Source organism: Brassica oleracea, chromosome C2 (genome assembly GCF_000695525.1).
Source record: "Brassica oleracea var. oleracea cultivar TO1000 chromosome C2, BOL, whole genome shotgun sequence".
Taxonomy (NCBI): domain Eukaryota; kingdom Viridiplantae; phylum Streptophyta; class Magnoliopsida; order Brassicales; family Brassicaceae; genus Brassica; species Brassica oleracea.
The window spans coordinates 34,719,352-34,729,948 of NC_027749.1; positions in this window are offsets into that span (position 1 = coordinate 34,719,352).

Sequence of the window (10,597 nt, forward strand, 5' to 3'; positions counted from 1 at the left end):
CACCTTATAGACAACTAGGAAACTCCAACTCCATACCTGAAAAATGAACAAAATAAAACACAGTAGCTATCAATAACCAAAATCACAGCTCAGTAAATTAATGTCTCTTAATACTCTATCAATAAACCAATGTCAACACCAATGCAACTCAACAACTAGCATCAAAGGATTAGCATTCTCACAGTATCAAATCCAATTTTCGAGTCTTTTATTTTTTTTTTTTAAGAACAAAACCTAAAATTCCTAAATCTATCCTAAAACTACGATTTAAGGCATGGGCTGTGTGCGAAATCGTCTCTAATCATCACCTTAACACACGATTGAAGCCTAAACATCCCAACAAACTCAAAAAAATTCATCTTTTACCTTTGTATTTTCAAACTCTAGAAGTGGAGATAGAGTTTCATACCTTTGCAGATCGAACAGAAGTGATAGATTCGTAAAAAGCTCATGAAATTGTATGAGTTAGGCTGAAGAATCGTCCAAATCAGAGTGAAATTTAGTGAGTTAGGGTTTATGAACTTGAGACTTTGATTTTCTCCCCGTTGTTCATGGAGAAGATGAGAAATGATGGGTTTCATCCCAAAAAAATCGAGTTTAAAGAGTTGAAATCGTGTTTGGTCGGTTCAAATCAAGTGGGAATCAAACCGGATATAACCGAAGAAAACCAGGAAATCGATTTGGAATACTTACTCGGGCACGGGATCGATCGGTCTACAATTAGAAATCGATCGATCCAAATGAAATCGACCTTTTCCGATCGAGTGAAATGGACCAGGTCGATCAGTATATGCTCGGCGTTTTCTTTTCGTTATGTATAATGATCTGGATCGATCGATCTGATCGACCTGGTGATAACAGATCGATCGGTCCCGCTTGATCGAGCACATTATTTAATATATTTTAAAGGGATATTTAACAATTGTTTTGTTAATTATAATTACGAAATTAAAATTAAAATTTTAAAGGCATTATTGGCATTTTGAAAATAATTAGCCAAATGGAACATAAAGTATATGAGATTAGTCTAAAGGACATAATTATCATTTTTTGGTCGAAATAAACAATTTTCCCCTTTTCAAATTACATAGTTATTCTTTACTATAAGATGGAAATAAAGAAAGAAAAAAAGAAAACAAAAAAACATTAATTGGGCATATATAAAAAAATTAACAAGATTAGATAAAAAGTTTAGAAGGAATGAAATCATGCAATAGACTTTGGAATTTCTACGCTAAACTTTTAAAGTTTAAGAATTTGTCAGAATTTAAATCTACTGGACTAATTTTAAAGAAGTGTTACTACGAACACAAAAAGAAATTATAGATAAGCCTTCCAAAATGCTTTTAAATTTTTTTTTTATGAATACAGGATTGTTTCTTCTTTTCTTTAGACATGGCCCTGCTTGCTTAGTAAACGTTAAACTTATGTTTTTGCATGAGTTCAATTAGACAGTTCAGCATATTCAAATTCGTCCATATAGTTCTAAGTTTTAACCAATTAGACAGTTCAGCATATTCAAACTCACATTAAGCGGACTTATTTTGTATGACTTACATCGACTGGTTTCTTATTTAATTGCTAGGAAATGACATTAAAATCTGAAAGTGGATGATATCAAAAACAAAAACAAAAAACTGAAAGTGGAATACATATAGGACGGTGGTTAAAACGAATTTTATAAATATTAACTTTGGACATGACCCTTATCCGTCACGAAATTTAATTTCCAACAACTTTTAGTTTCTAATATATGTAAAAGCAAGTGGAAATCTCATACTCTTCCATTTTCATTTGCCCCAAAAGAATAATTGGATCGAATTTATTTCAAATTATTTTTCATGTCTTGCTTTGTTGCCTTAATGAGCTACAAATCACCTGTCACTAATAGAAAATGAGGTGATTTCCCTTTTTATTTGTCAACATCACCAATATATTTAAAAACTGGACTGATACTCTTCGGAAGGTAAACAATGTATAAAGAAACAAATCAATAAAGCATAACTCTAACAGAGAGGACCAGGAGTGGATTTACATTCGACAGTGTCAAAGGGTACGGCACGTTCGCCAAAATACTACTGATAATCTGGTAACAGTTATACATCATAATTAATTCGTTCGAGGGCAGTTGATTAGTAATTACCAATAACCACTAAAATCAAAAATAAATAATGTTTTGAGGGCTGAATAATAGATCCAAGGTTCTACTATTCAGACCTTCAAAATATAAAGGTTTGAAAATCTGTTGAAAAGCAAAAAACCTCATAATTTAAGAGTTTGAGAATTTGTTAGAAATGCCTTTAATTTAATATAAATAAATTACTTTATTTTTATTATGGCATTATTTCAATAAAAACTAGTGTTAGAAGATGGATAACATAAACGTACAAGAGAGCAATATAATTAAATTAACTCTTTTAATGGGTATTTATATAATTACATGCACTAGCATTTTTACTATTTGAATATGTGGAGGGCGGCAGTTTCAAATAAAACATGATAGGTTTTAGAAAATACTCCATTAATTTCATAATAATTATCGTTTTAGAATTTAATATTTAAGTCTCGTTTTATGTTTTAATGCGTTGATTTGATAGCTTTTCTAATTTTATTACTATTCTTTTAGTTTGTTAATGAACATAATCAAATAAAATAATATATTTATTAGGAATAAATATAATTTTTTTAATCAGTGCAAAAAAAAACTAAAACGACAATAAAATGGAGAGAATATATTTTTATAATATTTCAAGTTTTGGTGTATAATAAATATTGTATGTTTTAAGGCTTACAATTTTATTTGGACATTTCTATCACCAAAGTGCTTACTTTTCAGTTACACACCCAGAAAAGAACTTTGAAATTACGTTTGCTAAAACTTGAGTAGTGGAATGATGCGTACCATACTTGTGATACTTGCAAATGAGGTCGAAGCATGGAGAAAGATCAAGTGGTGATTACATGGTCAGTAAATAAGCTTGAATCATATAAAAATTAACGAATCGACCGTTGACTAGTTGGTGATGCCCACATACCGATAGAGCATGCGTAGGAGCCCACTGGTGGGGTGCTCGGAGCGTTATAAGTGATAACGGAGCAAACTCCAGCGAGTGTGGAGGCATGTGGTGCAATAAGGATGTAGTTTTATGAGAGAGGGTAATTGTAACATCTTGGTTTGTGGTATATGGCATGTCTATGTTTAAAGGATTAAGACTTAATTTGGTTATTTATATCATTAAAATGCACTTATCTTTTTGGTCACAGATCTATAAGCAACTCCAAAGTTAAGTGTGCTTGAGCTGGAGTAGTAGAAGGATAGTTAATATATCAAGATAAAAAATTCCCGATACCATGAGAATAATGTCAAAGCACATGAAATATCACATAGTGATTACATGGTCGATAAACAAATCTTTTGAGCCAATGAAAAATATCATATCGACTATCGGCTAGGATATCACTTCCAGGATATCGCGACTCGCTTCCCGTTAGGTCACCCATCCTTGCAATACTCCAGCTCATGCATGCCTAACTCTCGAGTTTTATGGATGTGTGACCGAAAAGGTAGCTCACTTTAGTGACATTGTTGGCAAACCTAATTCTTTTAAGTCTTTCAACATACACTACCATATACCACAAATTGAGATGTTATAATCACTCACTCTCATAGAACGCAGTGTCCTCCATGTTCGTCACCCATGTTAGTATGTTCCCACATAGGGCTCCACGCTCATTAGATTTGAATCTGATACAAATTGTTGCACCTTGACAGTTCCTGCCAGCTATTCTCCACAATCTTTTTTCGGATCGTTAGCCTTATAACCCGACAATATTTGTTGCGTTAATTGTTTGAAGGCACGAGATACGTGTTGAGACCCTGCAATCACCAGGTGACATTTCCTCATGTTTTGGCCTCAATTTACAATATCCCGACTTATTTCTCGATAGGTCACTCGTCCTTTAATTACTCTTTCTTAAGCATGCTTAACTTTGGAATTTTAATTGGATAAGTGACCGGAAAATTAAGTGTATTTCGCTAACATAAGCATACAAATAAACTATCTTAAGTCTTTTAACATACACTACCATATCACCAAAAAGAATGTTAATATTCTGAGTTTGAGTCAGTTTAAAAGTTAGTAAAACTTATACTGTTTTCTGTAAATTTCATGGATGTCAATTTTTTCCCAACTAAATTATATCTACCAATATATGTCGATACTATTTAAACTATGTAAAACTGAATATATGGAATTAAAAATCGTGTGAAAATTTTAAAAATAATATATTTTAAGTTTCTTGAGATTTCAACTTAAAACTATTGGTAATAAATGGATTGGCTCAAGTCTCTTATTAGTCGATTTAAATTTCAATGTGGGACCTCAACACATCCCTTCAAGATGCATCATGGCTCTGATTGGTCCATCTCGAATAGAATCTCACTTCTGTAGTGATAATAAATCATTTTTGGCCCATCCTACTTGGGTCAACATACGAGACTCTGATACCATATTAACTTTTATGGACTTCCAACTTAAAACAAATAAAAAGATTGACCTTAATCCCTTATATATTAGTATTGTGCCTTTAAGTTTTCGGGAATTTTTCAAATATAACCTATATATTCATTTGAAACATAAAGGTTTACCCCATATTCAATCAAATGCAAAATTAACCTAAAACCAAACAAAAAACCAGAAAGTTATTCTACGATTTTATCCTTCAGAATTCTACTTTTAATAGATAGAAGTTTACGGTGTAGACCTCCTAAGAAGTCTACTATGTAGACTTACTCCAAAGTCTACATCGTAATTTGATCTATTAATTCTATTTTAAAAATGTATAAAATAATTTGTGTGAAATGTTTTATAAATCATCAACATAAAAACCAATACGAGGTATATACATTAAAATTTAATATAAATGAAATATTTAAATTAATATATATATATATATATATATATATATATATATATATATTGTAACCATGTATTGTACAATGGTTATTGGTATGATCCTGATCAGGATTGGAATCAATGGATTGAAGACAATGTATGGGTCAGCTATACCACTGATCATGGTGCAGTTTAATGGACAGTATCATACTCTTATTGGCATGATCTATGAGGTTCTGGATAGAGAGAAGAGAAGAACTGTTGGTACTGCCTTGAAACGACTTGAACAAAGAGGATTCAACCAACTGAGCTTAACAGGAGCTATGGAGACCATTCACCTTGTCCAAATATGTATGGAGAACAAGGAAAACATGTCAGGAAGTTTCTGGGTTGGGCTATATTTGGATCTAGGCGAAATAAGGCCTTTTCGGTCCAAAAGGAGAGTTGCAGCCAGAATCTTGATCCACTTGCTTTCTAGCTGGCCTAACAGGACGCGGAGGATATAAAGCTCATTAGGAGACACTCCAAATCAAGTTCAAGTCGTGGCCCATCATAAACCAAAGAAGAACCAGCTTGTTGGTTTGATTTAATTGCAATGTAATAGATTTAGTTTATTGGGCTTTCATTTAATTTAAACCAAAGACAATTAGGATTTTAAAATAAACCAATTTCGTGGGTTTAGACTAGAGATTAGATTAAACCACCTCGATTTACATCAAGGGTTAGTTGGCGATTTCTTTTAAAACTTGTATGCAGCTTTCATTCTTTTTCAATTTTGAATCTAAGAATTTTCCAGCAGCTTTGCTTGCTTTATCTCTTGCTTTCTCTGTTCAGCTTAAGGAACATTGATCTCACTTAAAGGAAGGAATTCTTTGTGAATCTCATCTTAGACAATACAAGGTGATCTTGTGTCTTTGAGTAGCAAAACAGCTTCTGAGCAATCCATAGCTCTTTACGCACCAAGATTTTGATTCTAAAATTTTTATGGTTCATAGATTCATAGAAGGTTACGATTATTGGTGGGTCACTTTCGTTTGAGCTTTTGTGGGCTTGGAGAAGACTTCTGTGTGCTAGGGAAGTTATCTCACTAATTTAAGGTATGAAATCGAGTTTTTATCCAGATCTGTTCGCGAAGAAGACTTCTGGGTAAGTCTGTTGAATGGTTGTTTAAAGATGGTTGTTGAAGGTTACGATCGTTAGTTACATGCAGTGTATGGAGAATGGTTGTTGAAAGATGGCTGTTGGAATTTTGTGGTTGATAAGTTCAAAGGAGCGAGACTGTTCCTTTTGAGTGAAGGTTCGACACATGCTGAACTTGTTGCAATGGCTCAAGAAGATTAAAACCTGGACATAAACACAGAGTCTGTGCAGTTAGCCTACTCATTACCAGAGGCAATGATGCAACGGATGGCTCCAAACACCCCTCCTATTCATGTTACAAGTGATAGACAAGTTCGGAACTTGCTCGAGATAGCTAAAACACATGAAGTACGTCTTTGTGTATCAAGCCTTAGCAAGATGAGAGCTGTTTCAGAGGAAGGGGAAGAGGATGATGAATAGGATGAAGCTTATGAAGGGAATAAATATGATGAAGGGGATGAAGATGATGACGATATGGCTGAAGATGAAAATCATGATGGGGACGAGGATGCTGATATCCAGGTTGTTGCTGAAACGGTTGATGATGCTGATGATTACAGTGAGTATGGGAAGGTTAAAGATGAGGATGAGGATGAGGAAGAAGATGATGATATGTGTTTTGAAGATTTCAAAGGGACATATGGTAGTGAAGGAGGAAGATCATATGGTAGCAGGATCTATGTCAACCAGAGTTTTGCTAATAAGGATGCATTGGTTACAGAGTTGCGGTTGACAGCGGTGAGGCGTAAGTTCTCCTTCGGAATATACAAGTCATCGAAAACTCTCCTTGTAGCAACATGTCGGGTTAATGGTTGTGGATGGAAGATCAGAGCGAGTGTAAAACATGGGACACACTTTTTGGGTAACCAAGTATGTGGAAACTCATACATGTTCTGTGGGAGACAGAATCGCCCAGCGGAAAGTAAAGCGTGGTCCGGGGAGACAGAAGAAATCAAGATGGTAATCTTGGTTGGAGCTATCTAGGATGAGAGGACGCACGCCCCGGAAGCAACACATGGTTTATAGGTGCTCGGTCTGCAAAAAAACTGGTCATACGCGTCCACAATGTAAGAACTGACGTGGACGACCTTCTCGTTAGTTGTCCAGAAGACTAAACTCCTGGACGACCTTCTCGTTAGTCGTCAGAAGACATAACTCCTGGTCGACCTTCTGATTAGTCGTCCAGAAGACTATCTATATGCGTATATGTTAAGACTTTGTGTTATGAACTTCTCTGTATTGCAATTTATCTACTTCTGTTATGGGTTTACGTGTTATGAATTTATCTATGTTATGAACTTAATTGCAACATAAAAAGACAACAACTCCACCATTAGATTAGATTATCCGAAAGGTTACAACACTACCAAACTAATTTCCTACGAAATGATAGTTTGGTACGAGGGTAGGTTACAGAAAACTGCATCCTATCCTGGCCCTGTTACAAAAACATCACCTTCCTAATCTGTCATACAAAAGCACATTTCATCCCACAAGTTCAAGTACAAATAAAACAGCATTAACCTTGCTCGTCATAAGTTCCTAGGTTCTCATCATTGTCTTTGTTCTCTTTTGCATGGCCTTCAGGAGTCTCCTTAAATATATTCAACGCCATCTTCTACCTTATAGCCTTCGCGTTCTTGTTACAAAAATCTGGAGGAAATGACATCCCAAGAGCATGACATTCGATGTACTTCAGAGCGAACACGCCACAATCACCAGCTCGGCACTGAGCTAGTCCAACGGTAACTCTCTCATATGTGTAAGGCTTCAGTGTGTGTTTGACACGTTCTTTGATAGAGTCAGCGCACTCAACAAGCAGATAAGGGACCATGTTGACAAAAGGCTCCATCAGCACATCGAGGTCTGCAGCTTTAATATGTGTTAAAATGGTTTCCCAGATGACTATGTGCCTCTTAGGGATCGATATCCAAATAGAAATCCAATTCTCGATCCTGAATTTCACTGGCGCATAAATATCATCCACATCCAACCCCCAAACCTTCATAGATTGGCAAAATGTTGTTACAATGCATGCATGATAATTTCACGCCCCACCAGGGAGTCTTCTTCCTAAGCCGTTGATGTCGTCCTCGTCGCTCTTAAAGTCCGGTTACTTGTGGGACCACTGCCGAGAAAATACATGATCAATAAAGCACAGTCTCTCGCTCCTGAAATGATGTGGATTATCTTGGTACCGTTGCCTCTGTACATTAATAAAAGCATCCAAATGCTGCATATAAAACAATACATGTAAGAGATACTTATCAGAGGACTTACGCTTAAGTCGTCTAATAAGTCTTCTGTTAAGTCTTCTAGAGAAGACTTACCAGACGACTTAAGTGTAAGTCGTCTGATAAGTCTTCTAGAGAAGACATAACAGAAGACTAATTGGTAAGTCGTTTGTTAAGTCTTCTAGAGAAGACTTACTACTGGTAACATCTCAGCATAGTCCTTGTGGACGAAGTTGATCACGCTAGTCTGCAAAAATAAAAGATATCAACTCAGATAACAAAGACTGAAATCATCCAGAAAAGACTTACCAGACGACTTAATTTAAAGTCTTCTGTGAAGTATTAGGGAGTGAAGTTTAAATACATGTCTGCCAATGGCGTCTATTAAAAATCTGCGTCCTTTGCCACCATTGTAAGCCAGCAACAGCGGAGACGATCTGTTTGGTAGGTGATGCTCAAAATTAGCACCAACTTCTGGCAGAGCAAAGTATGCCCACACCTGGAGAACTTGAACAAACCTATCAACAGTGTATGAATTTGATTCCAAATTTACACCCTTCAAATACTCCATCAGCACCTTAAACGCCACTCTCCCCCAAGGATAATTCTCAAATCTTTCTAAATCCATCACTAGCCTTGCAAGACTAGTCCATGTAGCGGTTGAGTACTTTCTCCCTTCAATGAATCCAGTGAAAATGGCAAGGTATCTGAGCCGCATGCGATCTTCCCGAGACCACTCCTCGCATCTCCCAAATGATGCTTTTATATGTTCAGTAGTTGGCCCAGCATCAACATTAACACCCATCATCTCCCAGAAAGCAGCCATCTCCTTCGTAACCTCAACCCTTTGATTTTCCAGGTCCTCGATGTAATCGCAGTTCAGACTAGTGAGGTGTTCAAACTCCAACAGTGAAAACCTCACCGGTTGTGGACCAACGAGACTCCAGAGCTCCTACTTCTTCTTGATGTTAAGCTGGAAACTGAGCATATAATGAACCAGCCTTGAAGCCCAACCAAAATTCAGCTCCTTAAAGTTGATGAACACTCCCAACTTCGACTCCTTCAGATCCTCATATTCGTCAGCGTTTAGAGCTTGCCTTAGTGCAGTAAATAGCTTCGAGTCACCAATGTGATAAGAAATGCTCTTCAGTGCAGGGGCTCTTCTCATAATGTATACATCCTCTGCGAGACTGCTGGTAAATCCATTTTCCGGCCTGCAAAACAATCAAAAACAAGCATCTCAAACACATAACAAGCGCACTATTCTAAATACAAATACTGGAAGACTTGCATGTAAATTTTAGTGAGAAGACTACTGAGACGACTTCCGGGAAGTCTTCAACAAAGTCTTACACTCTGGAAGACTTCCAACGAAGACTTAGGTCGTCTGGAAGACATCCAAGAAGTCTTCTACGAAGTCTTACACTCTGGAAGACTTCCAGGAAGTCTTCTACGAAGTCTTACACTATGGAAGATGATGTCTTGCATATTTTCATTGTTTTATCCATTCATCCATGAGCATTTTCATCATATAGATTAGGATTTAGCCATGTCTAGGTTGCATTTTGCATTCATTGTCCTTATTAGGTGTTGGAGTGTGCCATGGAGTGATTTGAGATGTTTGGGAGCATTGTGATCCAAAAGGGGGGTGAAAGATGAGCATGGATGGAGCCTTTAGAGAAATATTCTGTTGCTAACATTTTGTGTAGACACCGAAGATTGAGTTAGCTTTCTAATGGAAGTGGTTTCAAGTCATTTGAAGATGTAATGAAGGAGTTACGACCAATTTACTAGAGGCATATCCATCCTGTTCGAGCATCCTGGAGCGACCTCTCAGAGCGACCCACCAAGGTCGCTCCCAGCCAGAGCGACCAGCCTGGAGCGGCTATCTCAGTCGCTCCAGCCAGAGCGACCAGCCAGAGCGACCAGCCAGAGCGACCAGCTCAGGTTGCTCGCGTTTTAACGGGGCGAGACACGAAGAAACGCGTCGGGAGCGACCTCTTGGAGCGGCTATGCTAGGTCGCTCTGTGTATTTTGCTTGGATGATTTTTATGTTATTTCAGGGGCCTTTTGGTCATTTGTTTTGTCGTTTTACATTGCCTAAACCTAAGTTAAGTACTTTTGTAAGCCATTGGAGACAGGGGATCTCTTTGGTGGAGAACAACTAGTAAAACTTCTGGAGATTCAGATTGCTTTCATCTTGTGTTCTTGTTGATTTCTTGTCTATTCCTCTACATGATTAATCTGAAATCCAATATGGGTTTAAAAGGAATCATGGAGATTAGTGAGTAATCACCTTTTGAATTCATGGGTTAGGGAGATCAAGGG